At 42.4% G+C, this 23,600-nt stretch overlaps 8 non-coding genes across 8 annotated transcripts; 3 read left to right on the forward strand and 5 right to left on the reverse strand.

The window, feature by feature from the left end:
• The first annotated feature begins 354 nt into the window (after positions 1-354).
• On the forward strand, positions 355-427 carry trnav-cac (transfer RNA valine (anticodon CAC)). Its single transcript has one exon. It is a non-coding gene; the product is annotated as a tRNA-Val (tRNA).
• An 8,974-nt stretch (positions 428-9,401) lies between these two features.
• On the reverse strand, positions 9,402-9,587 carry LOC132898642 (U2 spliceosomal RNA). Its single transcript, XR_009656567.1, has one exon. It is a non-coding gene; the product is annotated as a U2 spliceosomal RNA (small nuclear RNA).
• A 267-nt stretch (positions 9,588-9,854) lies between these two features.
• Positions 9,855-10,054, reverse strand: LOC132898473 (U2 spliceosomal RNA). Its single transcript, XR_009656529.1, has one exon. It is a non-coding gene; the product is annotated as a U2 spliceosomal RNA (small nuclear RNA).
• A 188-nt stretch (positions 10,055-10,242) lies between these two features.
• On the reverse strand, positions 10,243-10,357 carry LOC132895558 (U5 spliceosomal RNA). Its single transcript, XR_009655771.1, has one exon. It is a non-coding gene; the product is annotated as a U5 spliceosomal RNA (small nuclear RNA).
• Positions 10,358-10,726: 369 nt separating this feature from the next.
• On the forward strand, positions 10,727-10,798 carry trnad-guc (transfer RNA aspartic acid (anticodon GUC)). Its single transcript has one exon. It is a non-coding gene; the product is annotated as a tRNA-Asp (tRNA).
• Positions 10,799-14,520: 3,722 nt separating this feature from the next.
• LOC132896822 (U1 spliceosomal RNA) lies at positions 14,521-14,684 on the forward strand. Its single transcript, XR_009656179.1, has one exon. It is a non-coding gene; the product is annotated as a U1 spliceosomal RNA (small nuclear RNA).
• A 4,982-nt stretch (positions 14,685-19,666) lies between these two features.
• Positions 19,667-19,738, reverse strand: trnaq-uug (transfer RNA glutamine (anticodon UUG)). The gene has a single exon. It is a non-coding gene; the product is annotated as a tRNA-Gln (tRNA).
• A 3,279-nt stretch (positions 19,739-23,017) lies between these two features.
• On the reverse strand, positions 23,018-23,205 carry LOC132898006 (U2 spliceosomal RNA). Its single transcript, XR_009656441.1, has one exon. It is a non-coding gene; the product is annotated as a U2 spliceosomal RNA (small nuclear RNA).
• Positions 23,206-23,600: the final 395 nt, after the last annotated feature.

Below are 23,600 nucleotides of genomic sequence, written 5' to 3' on the forward strand. Positions count from 1 at the left end.
CGCCCGTGTCCTTGATGCACGCCCAGGTTTGCGCAAACCCATGCCATTCAACTGCATGCAACGCGAGCGGAAAGCAGAAGGAGCGGCCCTCAGTCACCTCCTTGGCAAGGCAGTGACGAGCAACCGATCCGTTTCCTCCCGGGTGCCTGGCCACGCTCTCTGCCTTTCATCAGAGAAACGAAGCGTTAAAGGGTGTGCGTTGGCCAGGAATCGCACCCGGGTCAACTGCTTGGAAGGCAGCTATGCTAGCCACTATACCACCAACGCTGCGTGCCTGGCCTGGGGACAAATGCCTAAGTGCCATTGCTTCTGAACTTGAGGCCCAGGCAACAGCTGATCGGTCCAAGCGCTGAGGTTTCTGTAGTGTAGTGGTTATCACGTTCGTCTCACACACGAAAGGTCCCCGGTTTGAAACCGGGCAGAAACAGCGGTGGGTGGGTTTATTTATTTATTTATTTATTTATTTATTTTTTGAGTGACTGCTGAGCTGTGATCTCTGCTCTGACCGTGCCAACTACGGAAGTGTTTGCTTTTCACCAGCCAAGGTATGGACACATTTGCTGAACAAATGTTACACAGTGACTCTCCAGTTCTCTGTTTGTGGACAAATATACACCTGTCGCTTGTTGCCAACGAAAGGAAAACACGCAGGAGCCCGTGTTGTTCACCGCTTCATGGGTCGAACGTACGCACGGGCAAACTGATGTCATTCAACCCTGCAAACAACTACTTACGTGGCTCGTGGAAAGCGGAAGGAACAGTCCTCAGTCACCGCCTTGGCCCGTCCAGACAAGGCATTTGATTTCTTCCCGTGATGTTGTTGCAGCGCTTTTCAGTGCTGATCCTCGTCACACTCGACCACCAGCTCATCTCTACGACGCCAAGGCCGTGCCCCTATCCTCGTGACAGTCGCTTAAGCGTGATCTGTGTTCTTCTTGAGGCCCAGGCAAGAGCTAACACACGCGTGGTTTCTGTGCTGTAGCGGCTGCCACGTTCGCTTAACACGAGAACGGTCCCCGATTCGAAACCGGGCGGAATCGGTGCTCGTTTTCTTGAACTTGGCGGCGAACAAATGTCGAGCTGCCATCTCTGCTCCGTCCGTGCCTTTTGGAACAGTCCCAAACCGAGACGCTGAAAAAGCTTCGCGTGTTTTCTGCTGTGCAGGGGTTTCCCCTTTCACCTGACAAGCGAATAGACGCTCCTGCGGAACCTGGCAGAGCCATGCTTTGCCTTTTGAGCTCCGCTTCCCTTAACGTCCAGTTATCGCCTTGCTAAAATCAGGTACCCTCGAAACAGCCAGAAAGACAGACCCTTAACGTGACCGGATTGCTTTCTGTAGCTTAGTGGTTGTCATGTTCTCCTAGGTGCAGACGACCGTCGGGACAAAACCTCGTTTGCACGGTTTCCCTGCCTCTCTGGTTTTCCATCAAGGTCCGTGACGGCTGCTTTAAAAACAAAATCGGGCACGATCTGCATTTCTGGCGACTGTGGAATCATGGACATTGCAATTCGTCACGGGTAGGTGGTGTTCTCAAATGCCACTTCGTTGCTTGTTTACGGAGTGAGGTCAGGTCAACAGGGCTGCACACGGCATCAGAACGCTGCAAAGTGGCATTTGCTAATTGACTCTCAAACCGTGACTGTGCAGTCCTCCGTTTGTGGAAAACATGCAAAGAAGCAGCTTGCCGCCAATGAAAGACAAGCACGCAGGCGCCCGTGTCCTTGAAGCACGCCCAGGTTTGCGCAAACCGATGCTATTCAACTGCATGCAACGCGAGCGGAAAGCAGAAGGAGTGGCCCTCAGTCACCTCCTTGGCAAGGCAGCGACAAGCAACCGATCCGTTCCTGCCCTTTCCTCGCCACGCTGTTTGCCTTTCTTCAGGGAAACAAAGCATTAAAGGGTGCACGTTGGCCGGGAATCAAACCCACGTCAACTGCTTGGAAGGCAGCTATGCTAGCCACTATACCACCAACGCTGCATACCCGGCCTGTGGGCAAATGCCTCAGTGCCATTGCTTCTTAATTTGAGGCCCAGGCAACAGCTGATTGGTCCACAAGCTGCAGTTTCTGTAGTGTAGTGGTTGTCACGTTTGTCTAACACATGAAAGGTCCTTGGTTTGAAGCTGGGCAGAAATAGCGGTGAATTTGTTTATTTATTTGTTTTTTGAATATGCCGATCCAGTTGTGGTAGTGCACATGCATTCCGCTTCAACACAATGGAATGGACAGTCTGTGTCGAATGTATACAGTGCAATAGAATGCTGATTTTTCAGCATCTTTTAAGGTCAATTATAGCAGGAGTGAGAGTATTGAAGAACACAGAAAATAACCACAGTAAGAAGTGGACTCATCAGGCTTTGAGCATAAACCATCACCAAACACAAACAGCAAAATCCCCAGTGTTGAATTCAGTGGCGTAGCCAGGATTTTTTACATGGGGTGGCCAACGGGGGGCCAAGGATATACAGGGGGTGGCCATGCTGTGACTAAATAAAGGTCAGGTGAGGGGGTCCGGGGGTCCTCCCCCGGGAAATTTTGAATTAGCTAGATTTGATTTCCTGTATTCTGATGTATCTGGTGGCATATCTGGTGCCTAACTCATGAACAAAACCCATGTGAGCCAAGAGGTCAGAAATTAATGTTTTCATTTATTTATGTAACATAAAGCGTCTGCAAAACAAAGAAACCATCCAACTTGTTTACTCTAGTTAAGCATCAGGATTTTAACGATCACCACTAAAATGCAGAAGTAAAAACTAAAAGATCACCTGCCTCAGGCACCTGGGAAGTAGTAAGGATATTAGTCAGGCTTGAATAAAGAGTGCTTTGCTCAGGTAAAGGAAAATACTTGTATACTTAACTCATACATACAACATATGTAAACACTTACAACACGTTGTGATATTGTCCATTGTAAGTACTGTACAAACAATGTGTTAAGTTACAAAATGTGTTTGTGTGTGTGTGTGTGTGTGTGAGTGAGTGAAAGTGTTACACTGATGTAACACATGACATAGATGAGGTGTAGTGCATGAGTGGTGTGTGTGAGAGAGGGGGGGGGGAAGTATGTGCACTGCATGTAGATATAGATGAGCTCTGTGTGTGTGAAGATATGTTACATGTAAATACAAAAATGAAGTGCATGAGTGGTGTGTGTGTTGAGAGTGCACGAGTGTTGGGTATACCAGTGAGTGTGTTACATGTAAATATAGAAATGTAGTGCATCATGCATGAGTAGTGCGTGTGTGTAAGAGAGGGTGTGTGTTGAGAGTGCATGAGTTGTATCTTATAGTGAGTGAGAGAAAGACACAGTGTGTGTTAAGAGAGTGAAGTGTGTGTTCATATATGAGTGAGAGAGAGAGTGAGTGTTAAGACAGTGCATGAGTGTTACATTTAAATATAAAAATTTAGTGCATGAGTTGTGTGTCTGTGTTGAGAGTGTATGAATGTTACATGTAAATATAGAAATGTAGTGCACAAACTGTGTGTGTGTGTGTGTGTGAGAGAGATAGACAGTGTGTTAAGAGAGTGCATAAGTGTTGTGTATGAGTGAGTGTGTTACATGTAAATATAGAAATGTGGCGCATGAGAGGGGTAGGGGGACAGTGTGTGTTGAGAGAATGCATGAGTGTTGTGTATGTATGAGTGTGACAATTATTAATCAATGTGTACTCCCACCAGTTACACACAACATCTCACACACATTAATATAAACATCACACAACTTCTCTATAGCTACTGTGTATCTAGTATCTATCTATGTGTGCACACAGCACAAATCCCACTGTAGCCGGATATCTATAAAGACACATATTTATCTATAAGGTTGCATTTACATGTAAACGAAGGTTTCAGTCACTGAAAACGGATACTTTCGAAAACCCCAGGCAAAGTGGAGATTTCTGGAAACTCAGGAGATTTCTGGAAACTCTGAATTGTCTGAGGACAGAATTGTAACTGTATATCTACAAAGTGAGAACTTGAAGAAAGTATAAGAGATGAATAACTTACCTCCCAAATTAATTGCACATTCACGTAGTTTGTAGGTTGTTGTGTTGTAGGACTAGAGCATGACTATCTGATACCACCTGCTGCTTGAACACGCGAAACGTTTATGTGCTACAGTAATATGCATCCCCGCAGAAACCAAATAGGCGGAACAAAAATCCAGCGGGCGGAACTAACATTTTGTGGGACATACCGGTTTTATAAATTTTATTGTCCAGCCCTGGGGTGGCCAGGGCGGGGCCAAGGCGTGCCCTGGGGTGGCCACGGCCCCTCCTGCCCCCCCAGCTCCGCCCCTGGATATAGTCATAGAGAATTGATATCTGAATCAAATCAAATCAAATCAAGTTTATTTGTACAGCGCTTTTAACAATAAACATTGTCGCAAAGCAGCTTTACAGAATTTGAACGACTTAAAACATGAGCTAATTTCATCCCTAATCTATCCCCAATGAGCAAGCCTGTGGCGACGGTGGCAAGGAAAAACTCCCTCAGACGACATGAGGAAGAAACCTCGAGAGGAACCAGACTCAAAAGGGAACCCATCCTCATTTGGGCAACAACAGACAGCCTGACTATAATATTAACAGTTTTAACAGGTATAACCCTCAACTGTCCTCATGGGGCCGTCCTTCACAGGAGTGGGGCGATAAAACTCCGACCAGACACAGGGCACCAGGATGGATCAAGCAGGTCCGAGGGGCAGAAGAGGCCAGCATCTCAATCCCAGGATCAACATGTAACTCAGAGGGACAGATGGGGGGGGAGAGAAAGAAAACACGTTGTTAGGTATGCCCTAAAAATGACAAGTATTAAATCTGTGTGGTAGGCTCGCAGAGACGAGAGTCTTTACATCAGGCATGACGCACAATGGCATGTTAATATGGTAAAAAATATATCATGACCTGCTCTGGCTGGATGCTTGATTGGGTGATGGGAGCACACTCCTCAGCAATGATGAGATGCAGATGGGACCCTTAGGCCTGGCCAAGACAATTCAGTTACATTTCACCGGGTCTGGGACATGCGACAGAATGTCTGACGGCCGATTCCCTGCAGGCTACGATAGCCAGTCGAGGTCCCCACCGTCTCCACCAAAAGATTTCCTGTTGACTCCATGTAACTCAGAGGGACAGATTTGGGGTGGGGGGGGGGGGGGAAGAGAAAGAAAACACAGGTGGTTAGGTATGCCCAATGTCACCTGAATAAGTAGGAGAAGATATCTGAAGAGTTGAAATAATAAGTAATATACAGTATATATATATATATATATATATATATATATATATGTGTGTGTGTGTGTGTGTATATATATATATATATATATATATATATATATATATATATAAGGAAGCTCGATAATCAATTTATATTGACTAAAGTAGAGGGGTGGGATTAAATAAGTTTTTACTTCAGCCCACTCCTTTTCGGACATGTAAACTCAAAACTGCTTAGTACGTCCTTGTTTGCAGGCACATGCACACATAGGGCTTTAGGGGTGCTTGAGCCCCTGCCCTTTTTGCCTCGAATTAAATATTGCCCTTTTAAAATAATAATAATAATAATAATAATCCTAATAATAAATAATACAGTCCTGTTAGAAGTTTAAAACAACGGCGGTACAAAAACATTAAACGGCTATCTACCAATGTTCTTGTAATCCGGGGTGGTTGTGTGCGCTGTAATCCGGGGTGGCTGTGTGCGCTGTAATCCGGGGTGGCTGTGTGCGCTGTAATCCGGGGTGGCTGTGTGCGCTGTAATCCGGGGTGGCTGTGTGCGCTGTAATCCGGGGTGGTTGTGTGCGCTGTAATCCGGGGTGGCTGTGTGCACTGTAATCCGGGGTGGTTGTGTGCACTGTAATCCGGGGTGGTTGTGTGCGCTGTAATCCGGGGTGGTTGTGTGCGCTGTAATCCGGGGTGGTTGTGTGCGCTGTAATCCGGGGTGGTTGTGTGCGCTGTCATCCGGGGTGGCTGTGTGCGTTAAGCTGCCGCTTCTCTGTCCATTGCTGCTCTGCTCGCGTGCGGCCAGAGAGAGGGCGTGCACGGACTGAGTGAGAGGGAAGAAGCCGCTGCGCGCGCTGCCACAATGATAACAGAGGAGGCGGACAGTGAGGCAGCTGGAACATGTGAGCTGTGGTCTAACAGTTAGCCCTTTCAAACTGTATGGACATGACATCTGGGGCATTTGTAGGGTAGGGTGACCACCTGCTCATAAACCCAAGGGAGGAAAAGGGGTATGTTTTTGAGGGACAATGTGGGACGGCGCCGCGCCGGCCGCTGGAAGACTCACAGATAGTGGTTTACCCATTTCTAGTACATACTACCTTACATGATATATCAATAATACCCTATTCTGCTGTTATTGGTGATGTATGGTCATGAACAGGCCACCAAATGTGTTTTTTTTTAAATAAACGTTCATAATATTTTGACCATTGAATGACTTGACAGACACACTTCCACTTATTATTTACTGAAGCTACTAAATTTTATTTATTTTCCATTACAATTTATTCACTTTAAATCAATCATAATATAATATTGAGTCTGAGACTTTGCAGTGCATCAGTACAGCAGGAATAGTGACAAGTCTCCATTTAGTTTTCAGTGGATTAACAGGAATTGTAGTGGCTCAGCACCACAGAAACAGTAGAAAAAAAAGTCTCTTAACTCACAACCACAGCAAAAACTCTTCTGTGTTTGGGGACACCTTCAGGCCTTTGGGGACACGTTTAGGACTCACCAGCATCTGCATACATGTCAACCTTTGGTCAATCAAACCTGTATAGCCAACCTCCAAAATCCGTATTTCCCTTATAAAATCCGTATAAGATGCAAATTAAAATAACTTACCTAAAATTTGAATGATAATTAACAATGATATATCCCAGTTACTTTTTATTCAATATTAATAACAATAAACCTTCAGAATGAATACAAAGCTCCAATGTTCGACAAAAACACAAAGTGCCACTCTAATGTTCTGAATTGTACTCCATGACAGCTTTTTTAGCACTCTGCACCAATACCTCACTAGGCTGCATGTCACAGCAAGTGTCTGTGTTGATCTTGCCGGAGTGCCCATTCAGAATCTTTTCAGTCGCTAGTGAAAGTTGCTCAGATGGAAATACGCATTTCAAACAAAATACTTCCTGGTTGGTGGGATTCTTGCAATGCGGTGTGCGCATGATCAAAAGTGGAACGAAGTCTCGCTACCACAAGATAACGCGCGATTTCATAAGACTCTTCTTTACTGGCTGTTTGTGCTTTCTGTGGTGTACAGTATGTTTGTAAATGTTATGCGCTCTTTTATCATCGTGGGAATTTATTATAGCTCAAAATAAATATTGAAGTTTTTTTTAAAGAATCCGTATAACTTTATTTGTACGCCCGTATACTACGTTTATTGAATCAAATCCGTATAAAATACGGACATTCCGTATAGGTTGACATGTATGCATCTGAATGAAATAAGGAAGAGAGATAAGAGACAGAATTAAATTAACTTTTATTTTTTTCACTGACGTTAGCTAGATAGCTAACGCAACACTGTTACATCCATTAATATAACTTTTAGCTTTACCTTTGGTTGTTGTCTCTCGTTGCTCATTCAGTGGTCTTCTGAGGACTTTCAAGCAATCTTCGACGGAGGCAGGGGCAAGCACGTCCGTGACGATGGCTTCTGCCTTTGTCCGACCACATGCCATCATCTTCGCAATGTCGGAGTCCTGATACATCGTTGCAGCTAGCTTTGTGCCACAATCTCCTGCCCGATATGATATTGCGTGTTGGGCAGTGTGATACACACTCGTCACCTCTGCCGCAGTCACTTTGTCAGCTAGAGAGTCGTTTTTAGGTCGGAGGAAAGCATCCATAGATTTAGACGTTTCTTTCTGTTGCACACGTTTCTTGTGAGTCTCCGTGAGCCTGTGTCGTTTCAGGGCTACTGACATTTGTGCGAGTAATTTAAGTCTCTGTAGTTTAATAATCTGCTTGTTAACTGACATGACCTGACCTGTTACTGTTCACAATCGATTGCCTCGGGCGTGCTTCGGTGTACATGCAAGTATCATATATCGTTGGGAAGCTTACATTCTCCTCTTGTATATATAACTAGTCGTCGACCTCTTCCACAATGTGCTCAAATCAAATGTGGGTTATGTTTCAGAAAAAACCAAAAACAAAAGCTTGTGAAAAATATACTCAGAAGCCTATGCAAAGCAGAGAGGCTCTCTGATCTCCTTCTCCTCTCGATTGAAAAAGACATACCCATAAATCACAATGAGGTCATTAATATCTACAGGGACATGGCCCCCAGAAGGTTACTGCTTTAAGGCCCCTGGAATGTTAGGCTTCTACTTTATGAAAAGAAGGACTGATTTTTTTATCATTTTGTCCATTAGGCTATTTACTTATTTGTTCAAAGTTCAGGTTTCACTGTTCAATGTTAAATCTTTAACAATAAAAAAGCCTAATAATGCACCAGTGTTTTATTGCTTTGCATGTCTTCCAAGCCTATGATAATGTGAGTGACAATTTTGCTGACACAAAAGAAATGGCAATTGCATATCACTTTCACCAACACAGGACACATAGCTAAGTACTTACCTTCCTCTTAGTACGTTAATTTTAATTCTACATTTCCATATTTTGGAAAGGACCGGGAAAAAAAATAATGCACTTGCTGCCCTTTTTCTGACTTTGAGCCCCTGCCCCTCTATAATCCTGTGCACGTCCCTGCTATGTTTGTATTTTTGTCTTGTTTTCTTTTGTTTTGATATATTATTATTACCTATATTATTTAAGGTTTATTTTCTAATTTAGTGGCTTTTTACGTGTTCTTGTTGCAAATGCTGTTTTGTTTTCCTTGTTATCTGCTTATTTATTCATTGTTTGTTTACATGTTTGAAATAAACCATCGTTATCATCATCACTGCAACCGCACTTGCTAATTGACACGGTAGCCAAAACTGCGGGCTATTTTCGCGGCCACGCCCCCAGAGTGAATATTCATGAGCGAACTGGGCGTGGTGTTTCGCCCACTGGAAACCTACAGTAACCCTTTGGGTGCCGCGCACGGGGCGGGATTTATTTTTCTTCAGTCAGAAATATTGGTAGGGACACGCCCACACCGCCCACACCCAATTCTACACCTGTGTTGTTGAGCATGGAGAAAACCAGAAAATAGGGAAAAAGTTAGGGCAGGCAAAATAAAATTTTTTTTCTTTCTTTTTTAAAATACGGTAACCATTCCTAAATCTAGTATAATACCACATGAGCGTATAGAATAAAAGAACCAAATTCCTATTTTAATTATCTACTGTAAAAAAAAAAAACATTTATTAACTTCACTTAAAGAGTGTCAAATAAGAATTAAAAAATCCTTTTTTTGAGCAAAGGCATTATTCCTGAAAATACTACAATATCAGGTTGATAGGAGCAAACCCCCATTCCAGCTCCCTGTTCTAAAAAAAAATAATAATCTGCTTGATATAACATTTTCATTTACAGAACATATCAGATATTAAATTGATAAGAATAGATATACCACACTTGACCTTAACCAAAAAGCCGAAAAGCAATAACTTACGTTGAACTCGTTAACATTTCTCTCCCATACCGCCCACACCCAATTCTACACCTGTGTTGTTGAGCATGGAGAAAACCAGAAAATAGGGAAAAAAGTTAGGGCAGGCAAAATATTTTTTTTTCTTTTTTAAAATAAGGTAACCATTCCTAAATCTACTATAGTACCATATGGATGTACACAATAAAAGGAACACATTCTTTTTATTCTCTACTCTAAAAAAAAACATTTATCAGTTTCATTTAAAGAGTGTGTTAAATAAGGGAAGCTTTCTCGAGAACAAAGACAGATGTACTATAACATTAGATTAGTATATGAAAAGAGCAAACTCCAATCCTAGCTCCTTACTCTAAAAAAAAAAAAACCTGCTGGATATAACAGTCTCGTTTAAAGAACAAATCAAATATTAAATTGATTAGAATAGATACTACACTTGATCCGAGCCAAAACGTAGAGAAATGATAATTTACTGCAGCTAATGGCTTTAAATATACCACTTCCACATATTAAAATCCAGAAAGGTAAACACAGCTAGATTCCGCCCCCAACAGCTGGATCCTTTTGAAGAGAGACATCATCTTTTGGGGCGTGTGGGAGATGCTTTAATGCAAAACGATCAATAGTTCTAACATTTGTTGACTAAAAATGTTCAGCTCTGCCAGAGCAAAGCCTGCAAAAATATACTGAACTCATTAACATTTCTCTCCACAGAAATCTTTAGTAAAAGGCGAAAGATTTATGCGTCAATGAAGAGAAACCTGAGCTGCACTTAACACTGGATCAGGTTAGTGACACTGGATTGAAGGTGCCTTTACAGCTTTATTAGCCATTGCACGCAGGCAGAGAAATATCTGACCAACGAGCTTTTTTGAAAGAATGATTGATAGATAGATAGATAGATAGATAGATAGATAGATAGATAGATAGATAGATAGGCAAGCGGGGTGGGGGTGTTGAATTTTGAAAAGGAACAGTTGAGTGCTGTGTGATCTGTCCAATATCACGGATGTAGGCCTATAAATTAAATATGAAAAAAACAGCTGGAGTTTGATTATTGACAGGAACGCTGTTGACCCCAGCAGTAAATGCTTTCCATACCACATTTTTTTATTGATAAATGAGGGTTATTGCGTTATCCTCGTTAGTATAGTGGACAGTATCTCCGCCTGTCACGCGGAAGACCGGGGTTCGATTCCCCGACGGGGAGGCTTTAAAAATTTATTGAAGGCGTCATGCAGTGGCGGTAAAAGTCGCATTATTCTGCACCAGAATGCTTCCGAGATTCGAAATAAATTGACCGTCGATTTTTCAAAAGCTTCCCGCGGTTGTAATCGGTCTTTATTTGATCATGCCCATCACTTGAAATTTTCCGCGTTCGCAGCGCCCCCTCTCGGTCAATGGAACAGCTGCGTGACGTCATACCAGTAACCACTCGGTGCAGTTGCAATGACGGACACACCAGAAAATAGGAGCGATGCTGAGGAAATTAGCTTTGATTTTACCGATACAGAAGAAGAAAATGGCCCACAAGTAGAGATTTTGACAGCTGAATGTCCTGGTGGTATCCAGCCTTACAGATTTGAACCTGAGCGCTCATCTTCAGAAGAAAATGAGGACAGTTCTGACGACGACAGAAACGAAGACGAGAATGAAGACCGGCGACTTGAAGACTTGTTTTGGTTGGTTTCTCTGACTAAATCACTACTTGTGTGTATTTTTAAAGACCATTTTCACTTGAATTAGAATGCTGTGTGATTAATCTATGATTATGTGTAATACTGATAGCTGTAGGGGGTGAAAGTATAGCTAGAAAGATTGAATTCTAGCAACTTGACAGCTTGCGATCTCGCGAAATGCAGTGGGCCTTCTGATACAGTAGACCCCTTGATATTCCAGTTTTCATCATTTTCCTTTTATTGCGGTTGATTTTAACTTGATATTCAATATGTTATAGGCTGGGAGCGCCTGGCTGGGAGTATTGAGCTTTGTATTGTATTGTTTAGTAAACGTACAATCATCAGTAATAAGTGATAATTATTAGTTAAAGGCAGCTCTGTGGCATAAATCTTTCAATTAATCTTCTGTCATCCATTTGCTAAAATTATGTGCCACATGTGTTATCAAGACAACACGTCATGTGACAAAGAAAGATATGACAAATACATAAATGTCTGAAAATCATTTTGTACAATTAATGATTGATACATAAACACTTAAAACATGTGTGTGGCAGCGGGGGCGTGGTCAAGCGCCGGTCTGTGACAGGAGGGCGGAGCCAGGGAAGGTGAGTGGCAGAATCATTACACCTGACGGTAATTAACCTGTGTTTTCCCAGTAACCGCGCCCTATTTAAGGAGGCAGAGCAGAGAAGAGCTCATCCCAGGACAAGAACACAGTGTGTGTGTTTCGCTATCAGATTAAAACTGGCGGTTATACTGAAAAGTCTGACAATAAAAAGCCTATTTGCATCTGAAGCGTTGTCCTGCTGTCCTCTGTGCTCCACCCACACTTCAGAGAGCTCTACAGTGGTGCCAAAACCCGGGACAAGGTGGAGCACCAACCTTGCAGCCCCATGGAATCCTCCCTGTTCGCGGACCTGGTCCACGCCCTCGCCACGGCTCAACAAAGCCAGCACCAGGCGCTCGTCACGCTCCGAAAGGAGCAAAAGCGGCGCTTCGAAGCCCTGGTGCTGGCCCAGCAGGAAGAGCGCGAGGCGTTCCGGCATCTCCTCGCGTCGGCGGGGTCCACCAGCGCCCCGGGCCCGTCTCCCCTCACCGTGACCAAGATGGGCCCGCAGGACGACCCCGAGGCGTTTCTCACATTGTTCGAGCAGGTCGCCGAAGCCACGGGGTGGTCGATGGAGCGGCGCGCCTCCTCCCCCTCCTGATGGGAGAGGCGCAGCTGGCCGCGCTATAACTCCCCGCCGGCCTACGCGGACCTTCGCCGGGCCGTCCTCCAGCGCGTGGGGCGCACGCCAGAACAACAGCGCCAGCGCTTCCGCGCGCTGGAGGACGGCCATTATTATTATATTATTAGCCATTGCACGCAGGCAGAGAAATGTCTGACCAACGAGCTTTTTTGAAAGAATGATAGATAGATAGATAGATAGATAAGCAAGCGGGGTGGGTGGTGTTGAATTTTGAAAAGGAACAGTTGAGTGCTGTGTGATCTGTCCAATATAACGGATGTAGGCCTATAAATTAAATATGAAAACATCAGCTGGAGTTTGATTATTGACAGGAACGCTGTTGACCCCAGCAGTAAGTGCTTTCCATACCACATTTTTTATTGATAAATGAGGGCTATTGCGTCATCCTCGTGAGTATAGTGGACAGTATCTCCGCCTGTCACGCGGAAGACCGGGGTTCGATTCCCCGACGGGGAGACTTTAAACATTTATTAACTTGTGCAGCAGGGGGATGGAGTGGTTCGCACTGTCGCCTCACAGCAAGAAGGTTCTGGGTTTGAGCCCAGCGGCTGGTGGTGGCCTTTCTCCCTGTGTTGCTCCCTGTGTCAGCTCTGGTTAACCCCACAGTTCAAAGACATGTAGTTGGGTTAACATGGGGTGGTGTTGGGCTGAAGTGCCCTTGAGCATATGGATATAAAATGTGTGTGTATGAATAACCACATGTTGTGTCAATTAAAACTTATTAATAGTAACAGATCTAGATAAATCCAGTAACTATGGACCATACTTTAATATGCCTAAAGTCAATGTTAATGTCAATTATGACTATTATGAATTGCCAATGGTAGACCCTCTGATGATGTTCTTCTAATAATATTCTATTTCTAAGTCTAGTAAAAGTCAGACAAAAAAAAAAGTTTTCTGTGTTTTTAGCTTTTAGGTAAATATCAGAAAATTGAGTTAGCTAATTTAATGGATGCCCGCTAACCTATCTTTGCACATGGAGCGTTAGCAAACCTCCCTCGTGATAGTGAGAACTGGCAGCCTGGATTTTTCCATTGGCTCGCGCGCTTGACCCCCAATCCAATGTTGCTTTGGTTGGCCAAAGTTATGAGGTTGCTGTGGGGTACTAAGACTAGACTAAATAACAAAATTAAACAATTCAGACATCCCTAGTCTCCCGGACGCTCTGGGAGTCTCCCCGGGAGCATGTAGACAGAGACAGGAAAGGCAGGAGAAACTTGATCTAAGTCTTATTTGGAAAGTTGTAAATTAAATTGGAATGACTGGCTATTGCTGATATGTGGTTTGATGTTGTGACATGTCAGTAAGTTTAGCAAACAATTGATTTGATTGATGTAGATTTATGGTGTGAGATGTAAAGAACTATTGTTAATATGTGAATTGATGGTGTGAGATGTAAACAAGTAATGCAAATAATACAGTAGATTGATGAGATGTAAAGAACTATTGCTAATATGTGAATTGGTGGTGTATATTGTGAATAGGTTTTACAAATTACAGTGTAGATTGATGGTGAATCATAGACTTAATAAGTTACCAATATGTGTATTGATGTGAGATATAAATAACTAGGCCATAAGCTGATAAAATATGTATTAAACTGATGGTGCGATAAATAAAAATGTTTTGAGAGATATTGACCACTGTGAGTGAAGAAGAGCTCCCCCTCCTTACAAAAGCCAATTTAACCACTGTCCGAACCAATGGATTTTTGACCAAAATGCTCTGAACGGATCAAACTTTGGTGCGCGAACCAGAACGGAACCCGTTCCCTGTTGGTGGAAAAGGGCTACGTGTCGGTCGGTGCAAAGTCTTGTCAGGTCCATATCTTGTCTGACCAGTAGAGGGAGCGCACATGAAATCACCACCAGTGTCTTGTGCTGACTTGGAAGAGGAGGGGCCAAAAATTATGCAAAACCCTGCTCGGACGCTTTGCCTGCCCTCATGGAGCAGCCTACACCCTTGCAGGGTTACATCTCAGCCAGGCAAAGAAACTCATACTTACCTGGCAGGGGCAACACCATGATCAAGAAGGTGGTTTGCCCAAAGTGAGATCTAGCCATTGTACTCAGGTTGTGCTGACCTTTGTGAATTCCTCAAATGCAGGAATCTCAACTGTGTAATTTTCGGTAGTGGGGGACTGCATTTGCGCTCTCCCCTTTTGCCTAATTCTGTTGGAGTCAAAGATAGAGCTGTTTTTCTTTTCTTTGTGTTCAAATGTTTTATATGAAGAGCTACTATCTGTTTTAAATCTTTGAGGAGCTAGAAAGGTTATGCTCTTAAGGTTAACATAGAAAAAATATCTCTGGTTCTGTGTATTGCTGTGTTTCTGACCACTAGGAAACAGGTTTTGTTCAGGCTTCCTTCACCCTTAGCACCCAGCTAGGGTTTCCATGAGTTTTGAGCAGAAAATGGTTGTTGAGGATGCGCTGTGGACGGAGAGAGTTTCACCGGGGTCATGCAGACCTTTGCGAATTTCTCAAATGTGGGAATATCGACTGCATAATTTCTGAAAGTGGGGGAATGCGTTCCTGCTCTCTCCTCTTTCCCATAACCCTGACAGAGTCAAAAATAGAGCTGGTGGCTTTTCTATCTATCTATCTATCTATCTATCTATCTCCTTCTTTCCTTCCTTCTTTCCCCTCCCCTGATGTTGTGCGCTGGAATGCAAGTTGCACGATGTGTTTGAAGTCTTATGAAGACAAGTGGGCTCAGGCACCAAAGTGCAGCATGTGGAGAAAATGTAGCTGGCTCCACATGTTGCTGTTATTTTCGCTCTGCTTGCACGGCTTTCCGACCACCAGGGAACGTGTTCTTGAACGGGTTTAGGTCAGGCTTCTGGGAACCTTGGCACGAGCAAGGGTCTCGATCAGGGGCATCACTAGGAATTAAGCTTTACTGGGGCACTGCCCCCCCCGCACAATGCACCTTAACGTTCCTGGACAACCTATGCAAAGTGGATAATTCTTATGCTCTCGTGGATTAAGTTACGGTATGCAAGAATAGGTTAACTAGACGGAAAACACATCCCAGTCCCCAAAAAAATTATTGTTGGCATTTTGGCTTTTAATGCATGCTGATGCTAAACATGTCACCTCAACTCTCACGATTCACAAAATTAGCTGGTTAGTTATGACTGACTAGCACATAGCCTACAACCTTAATCTTACCTCTCTCACCCTCCTCCTCATCTGTCACTGTTTCCCTGCCCCTGTCTCTGCTTCGTGAGAAGAATTGTCTGATATCCATCTGGAAAAGTAATTTAATATCGTTTAATTCGATGTAGTTTAATGGGTTTGTTAGAATATGGTTTGCTTAGTTTTGTTGCAAAATCTTCACACTACCTTAACTCATCCAGAGCCCGTTCTCTGACTCATCCAAAGAGTAGACTCATCTCTCCAGTAGGCTAAATGGACTCATGGCACGCCACACGCAAGCTATGTTTACAGTGAGAATCTCCCAGACCAATCAGAAAATTAGTTAGAAAGAAGAGGCAATAGAAGTTTGAAACACACTCTGTCCTACAACTTACAGTAGATAAATGATCTGCCAAAGAAACTAGTTTGTTGCAAAAATCTTTCAACATTACTGGGGCACAGCTGATTTTTACTGGGGCACGTGCCCCAGTAAAAAAGGCCTAGTGACGCCCCTGGTCTCCATGAGTTTTCAACAGAAATTTGTCATCAAGAATGCGTCATCGACAGAAGACAGTGCACAGCAGAAGTAAACAGTAGTCCGGAGATGGTGGATCGCATTGCTTGCCCGCAAGCTTTGTTCTGTTATTTCTTCCCTGGTGGTCAGAAAGCTGTGCGAGCAGAACGAAAACACCAGCAACATGCAGAGCCAGCTACATTTTCTCTACCCACTGCGCTTTGGTGCCTCCTTGTCTTCATAAGACTTGCAGACATAGCAGATATTTGCTTTCTTCCAAAATACAAGCACAGACCAACTAGTAATCATAAGAAGATGTGGAAACTTATCCAAAACTAAAAACACGCCCTCTGATGTCGTCACGGTTCGCACCAGGAAAAAAACAAAAAACAAAACGGCTATCCGGAAGGGGAGCGACTTTTCAGGTTCCGAACCCAGAGATTAAATTGGGCGGAGCCCTCTGGAGCTCAGCTCCGCCTCCTCGCCTCGGCAGTACAGCCAGCAGGAGCTGAGCTCCCTCTGCTTCAGTGTTTATTATAATATAATACTTTTATTCATTTTCATCTATTCTAAAAACACCATCAATATGAGAGTTCGTCAATAATGATTTAGACAACAAAAAAATAAGCTAAAGTGAATTACACCCATCAATTTTTAAAATAACATTTTCATTGGAATTATCATTGAATGCTCATGCGCTGCGAGAATGCGTGACGTTGCACAGCATCATCATATGTTTAATGTTAACGTTAATGGACTTCAGCTCGAGAAATTGGCGCCACTGTTTTCTATCAGTCCGTCATACTTTATATTTTATGAGGATTTGTGTCGTACGAAGTTGTAACTATCTGCTAAACACGATGCCTTAGCAAAATAGAAGAGGTAAGTCGTGATTCTTTTGTTTATTTTGTCTTTAGTTGAGAAACTTTCTCAGGCAAAATATACTAGTGCAGCAGATGACATAAGTAGCGTTAGCTAACACTGACAGACAGGATGCTAGTCGAAAAATTCACGCATCCATTTGCTGAAGTTCAGATCTTTTTGTCTGTAGTTCTGTCATATTTTATCTTCATTTACTAAGTTGTAGCTGTTTTCTGTGTTTTTAGCTTTTAGGTAAATATCAGAAAATTGATTCAGTTAATTTAATGGATGCCTTAAATGGTCAACCTGAACTGCTGGCGACATGGATTTCTCTTGGCTGCATTGTTCTGAAAGTGCTTGTTTCATGAAAGGTGCATCAGAAAATACCTGGTTTTCTGTGTGTGATGTGCCAAATACACTGTAAAGTTGGGAGATAAATAAAAATGCTTCTTTGCATCTGAATTCTGTTCCAAAAATTACTAAAAGCTTGTCCGCCATTATTAGATCGCAGCGACTGACGGGTAGGTGGATTTCACTCGGCTGCATCGTTCCGAATGTGCTAGTCTAATGAAAGTTACGTCAGAAAACCCCCAGTTTTCTGTGTGTGCTGTGCTCACTGTTAGCAAGGTAGATTTAATAATTGAAAGACTGTTGTACCGCTGGAGCAATATTCCCTCAATGTTGGTTAAGTGAATTTAAATGTAGTGTAACCAGGGTTCCCACTAGCACTCGTCACGCTTGTCACTGACAAACATAATCCATCAATGATGAAGAGAAAATTACTAGCAGTCATCACTGTGATGAATGTATCTGTCATCATTATCATATTTCATCTTTTCTAGAACTCCCTCCACAAATCCCTCCGTTTGCCAAAATCCAACCCCAGTGAAGAGACGGCAGGAAGCCAGAGTGTAAACAATGAGCACATGCTTGTGACCAATAAAAATCGACAACACATAATGCCCAAATAAGCTCCAAGCTTTTGACCAATTGCAGTGTGTCTTAATCGGTCTGGTGTTTTGGTGGAATTATCTCTGCGTGACCCAAACAATGGCATAGTCTAAGCTGACAAAGTTTTTTGGGTGGGCTTCTTTAAGCACTGAAGATGATTTAAGGACTAAAACAGCCATGAGGGAGGCACACTCGGAGCCCCTACTGTCCCCAAGCACATCAGACAGTGTCTGTAATAGAGGAGTCAGTTAAAAAAATGGCAAAGTAAAATTGATGTCAGCTGCAGCAAGAGACTGGAGGGAGCTACATTTTGGGGTGGCATGGAGTGTTGACCTCACGCATGGGCCATGCACTTGGCTAACTATTGCAATACTCTGTATTGGCAGTGCTTTTACAAGCAACCTCTGCAAACATTTTATGACAGTACTTTGACTCGACCTGCCAACCGTCTGTGGGCAGTGCTGCTAAATAAAGCCAGTGTTGTAAAATGAACCCTAGAATGGACTGCAATGACCAGTTTTCACCCATCGTATGGCAAAGAGAATCTCAAACTTACTCGTAAGCATTCTAAATTACGTAGGGGAACATCAAGGCATCTGCTTCAGTACCTTAAGATGCAAAACTGGAGTTCAGCATGGTACTGTATCAGCACACCATCCCAAACACCAGTAAACAGGACTCAACAAACATCAGGATCAACACTGAAGAACGCATCTCCACTGGATACCACGAGCCGAACACTGCTCCTTAGTCCGCTCGGCTAGACCGACAGCCGGGCACCAAAGTGAGACGCATCGTTGACCATACGCAGGTCTTATGCTGACCACATGAGTTGGCAATGCACTTGGGTCACTGTTCAAATACCTATCTACAGTGACCAAAAGAAGACCGCCACCCTGCTTATCCTCACCAAGAGCGACAGGCTAAATGCAAGCTTGACACTTACTGTGCGGTGAGCTCTTTGGGATGGCACGTCTGACTTTTGTTTCCAGATCGTAGGAACTGCTCCATGTACCAGACATCACTCAAATCCTTCTATGTGAATCTGCCTCACAGATGTATCTTTTTCAAAATGTATGGAGCAGACACCAAACCATCCTATCGGCTTGAAGTTACCTCTCTTTGTCAGTACAAATCAAACCCATTTTTTCCGCAAGTGTCCTGCCAGCTTTTGGGCTACAATGGATCAAAATTCTGCTTTTTTTAATGGCTACACTTGAACAGTCTTGAAGGACACACCCCTTAGGAGGCATGCTTTGGTTTTAGTTTTGTTGCAGAATAAATTTTAAAAAAAATCATTAAAAATGTGCTCCAATTTGCAAAACAGATGAAGCCAGAAATGCCAACGAACTTTTAAGCATTTCGCATATGATGTCACTTCTTTGAACAAACAGTAACTTACCAGGAACGCGTTCGTGTAATGGTGGACTCAAAGAGCCAAACTTTACCAAATAAACAGAACATGTTCCTGGTCTCATATTAAAATACAATTTAGACAGTAAACTATTAAACATGTCTAGTTTTATCGGGTATAATTCCCAGGGGTAATGTAATTTTCAGAAGACTGGCACTTTAACGGAAACAAAGGGTTTGGGATGTGACAGCTTGCTTGACCAAAAGGAGCATGCAGTTGAGATAGTCTGTGCATGTGAGTTCAGAAGCCACAAACAAAGGCTTCAGAGGTTCCACTGAGATTTGAACTCAGATCACTGGAGTCAAAGTCCAGGGTGCTAACCATTACACCATGGGACCAAGACACAACTAAAGGGTTGTTTTCACTATCAAACCTTTGAATGATATAATGAAATTCCAGCAACACACGAACACGATTGAAGGTTTTACCTGAAATCGTCAACCTGCTGGAAAAAAAAATTCTAGAAACCCTGACCGCTGGCTACATGGTTAATCATTCATTGTTGCTTGTATTAATTTCTAGTTTTGTAGTTTATCAATCAATGTCAACAGGCAATTTACATTATAACCATATGAAAATCCAGGTCAAAGGTCGCATGTCGTTCCATGAACTAAAACTTTATATTTTTACATCTAGAAACATAAAATACCTAATGATATTGTAATATGTGGCAGATATTCACAAGAAACTGAAAAAAAAATTATCTGAAAAGAATTTAAAAATCTGAATATTTCAAGCATGCAATTTCTTACAGGCTAAGAAATTAATTCTGATCTAATTTTATTTATTGCAGTAGGACTCCAAATACTCTTGAAGCATTCTATTCCAAAAGTTTCTCAAGCTAATTTTTGCAAAGGCATGCTAGCTGAAGCTTCCATTTTCACTCACATGCAGGCAAAACTCCCAACAAGCATTCAACAAACACAAACTATGAGCATAAAACCAATGGCCCGTTAATAACCCATGATAGCAAATATCAGAAGTAGAATTCAAACCCACACCTCCAGAAAAGACTGCAACCTAAACACAGTGCCTTAAACAACTCAAAATCTAAGTTATACTTAACCAGGTTAGTGACACTGTATTGGAGATACAGAAAGCTGGTAGAGGGTAAGGTGGCCTGGGCCAATCTCTTCCACTTTGCTTTATTAGCCATTGCACACAGGCAGAGAAATGTCTGACCAACGAGCGTTTTTGATAGAAAGAAAGAAAGAAGGGGTTGGGGTGTTGTGTGATCTGTCTAATGAGAAAGTAGGGGAAAGAATTACTGCAGACTAATGGTCCAGTAGCTTGTTGAACATGGAGAAAATCAGGCAATGGGGAAAAGGTCGACCCAGCAAAGAAAGAAAGAACTTTTTTCTTTACTTATTTTTTTAACAAGACAATTTCTAGATCTACTACAATGCCATATGAACAGATAGAATAGAAAAAGCTCTATTCCCACTCATTATTTTAGAAAACTCATTTATTATCTTTATTTAAAGAATATATCAAATAAGAAAGCTGTTTCTTTGTATTTAGAACAAGGCAATATTCCTGGAGATACTCAGAGTGCGAATTACCCCACCATAATTGGGGGGTACCATCATGGTCCACTATCATATCAATCGCCCCCCTGGTCCTGTCCCGTCTCATCTATGAAAGTCGGTGTCAGTAACTCAACACAATAACTCTGATCAATAATTTTTAATGTCATTAAGAAGCATGACAAACCATACAGTACTACCACAGAAGAAAAACAGCAGTACAACCTGATAACCTTCTTTGTCAGAACAAACTGGGTATCAACACTACAAATGAGTCACATACAGTATATACACACATATAGAACAGTCCTGCTGAATGTCTTGCTCTCTTTCGTCCTGCTGTGCCTCTCCTGTCTGCTGGGAACCCATTTTCTTTATTCACATGAACAGTGTATAAAACCTAACTGCACCTACACTTGTACTGTAATTGTCTGTAGGTCTTAGTGCTAATATTTACTACTTACTCTTTTAGCACCAAAAAAATGCCTGATGTCTGGCCCTTTTCTTTTCCTCATGTTTGGCCTACTGTTTCTGTGAATAAACTCAAACAGGGTACTCAGATGAAACTATGACTATCTTAAAAATAATACAAAAGGAATGTAAGTAAAAACAATAGAAAACATCCATGTACTAAGCTATTTTGCCAAGGCTAGCCTACTACCTGGCTCTTTTTATGTTGCCCCCAGTCCCCAGAGGTTCTGACTGTAATTTTGCATAGGCTTAGCTAGGCCTACATCAGAACTTCTTGTGCCTAATCACACACACAGGATGGGCCTATGTGCCAAATGAATTTCAGAAGGGCACAATTTATTCATGATAAAATGAGAATGGAAACATATGGAGTTCTTCTCCTTTGAAATGAGAATTGTTTCTATACCACACTGTAATAAGCTTGATTTAAATAGAGACTTAGCTTATCTTGCTAACTAACGTTGATAACTAACGTTAACATCTGTCCACTGTAGCCTTCTGGCCTCAGTGGGTAAGTAATTCAATGTATAAAGATGTGACATGAGCTGAAAGAACAAATCACTTTAATAAATGAAAGTTGTAAAATAACACATTTTCAACAGGCTAAAAGTTGGTTAGCAACTAACATTACCAATGCATGTCTTCTGCTGCAAACCACAGACTGTATAAATTGCTGCAAACCCATGGACTGTATCTGATGAATCAACTGAATACGGTGTGGACTAGAAGCTATTGCTTCTAGCGCAGGGCTTTTCAAAGTGTGGGGCGTGTCTCCCCTAGGCGGCGCCAGAGTTCTTCAGGGGGGCGCAACGTGAGGAAAAATAAACCAGAATAAGTTACTATTGCGGACATTTAGCGAACTTCAGCTAGCCTTTGCCAGAGACAAAATGGATCGATTTTTAGTACCTAAAGCTACAGTGAGTGAGGAGACAGAGTCTGGGCCAAGCAAAAAAAGAAGGAAGTATGACCACGATTATTTAAAGTTTGGCTTTTCATGGACTGGATCTGAAGATGCTCCACTGCCACAGTGTGTTGTCTGCCAAGAGGTGCTAGCTAATGATGCTATGAGATGTTTAAAATGTGTAAAACAAGATGTTTAAAAAAAGCACAGATGTTTAAAATGTGTAAAAAAAAAAGAGGTTTTCAAAAAGCACAGATGTTTAAAATGTGTAAAAAAAAAAAGATGTTTTAATAAAGCTCATATGTTTTAAATGTGTAAAAAAGATGTTTTCAAAAAGCACAGATGTTTAAAATGTGTAAAAGAAAATGGAACATTAAGTATAGCAACAGCAAAAATTGTAAGGGGGGGCGCTGTTGTTTATTTTCTCTCTGCGGGGGGGGGGGGGGGGGGGGGGGGGCTGACTCTCCCACACTTTGAGAACCCCTGCTCTAGCGCGTTCTAGCGCTGCGGTGACTAAAAATGGTACGGTCCACAATAGGGGTGTCTGTCTGAAATCAATTTACATTAAAATGTTCCTACAATAAGAATGCCGAATGGGAGTTGGTTTGAATTATATATTTCCTTTTCACAATGTCAAAAAAAATATCGGACCCCTCCAAAACTTATATTTTTGTCTCTTTGGGGGGCACTGGGTCTTCATTGGGGGGTATAGTACCCCCCCGTAATTCAAACTATGGCGATACTATAATACCAGGTTGAAGTGGAGCAGAAGGAGCAAACCCCAACTCCAGCTCTCTAATCTAAAAATTTTTTTAATAATAATATTTTCAGTTAAAGAATACATCAGATATTAAAGTGATAAAAACAAACACTACACTTGATCTTAAATAAAAGGCCAAGAAACAACAACTTACTGCTGTCAATGGCTTTAAATATACCACTTCCAAATGTTAAAATCCAGAAAGGTAAACACAGCTAGACTCCGCCCCCAACAGCTGGATCCTTTTGAAGAGAGACATCACTTTGGGCATGTGTGTGTGGTTTCCATGCAAAAAGCTCGATATTTCTAACATTTGACCACCAAAAATTTTCATCGCTACCAGAGCAAAGCCTGCAAAAATAAACTGAACTCATTAACATTCCTCTCCCCGGAAATCTGTAATCTCTAGATTGAGGCACTGCCTAAAAGCAGAGCTCCATCTGTTTCTGGGTTGTAGAATTTTCTTATATCATAGCCAGACTCTTCTGTTTTATTTCTTTACCGTTATAGTTACTATACTGTTTCCTTATGTTGTACAAAAC

The sequence above is a fragment of the Neoarius graeffei genome, chromosome 1 (genome assembly GCF_027579695.1).
Source record: "Neoarius graeffei isolate fNeoGra1 chromosome 1, fNeoGra1.pri, whole genome shotgun sequence".
In the NCBI taxonomy this organism is placed as follows: domain Eukaryota; kingdom Metazoa; phylum Chordata; class Actinopteri; order Siluriformes; family Ariidae; genus Neoarius; species Neoarius graeffei.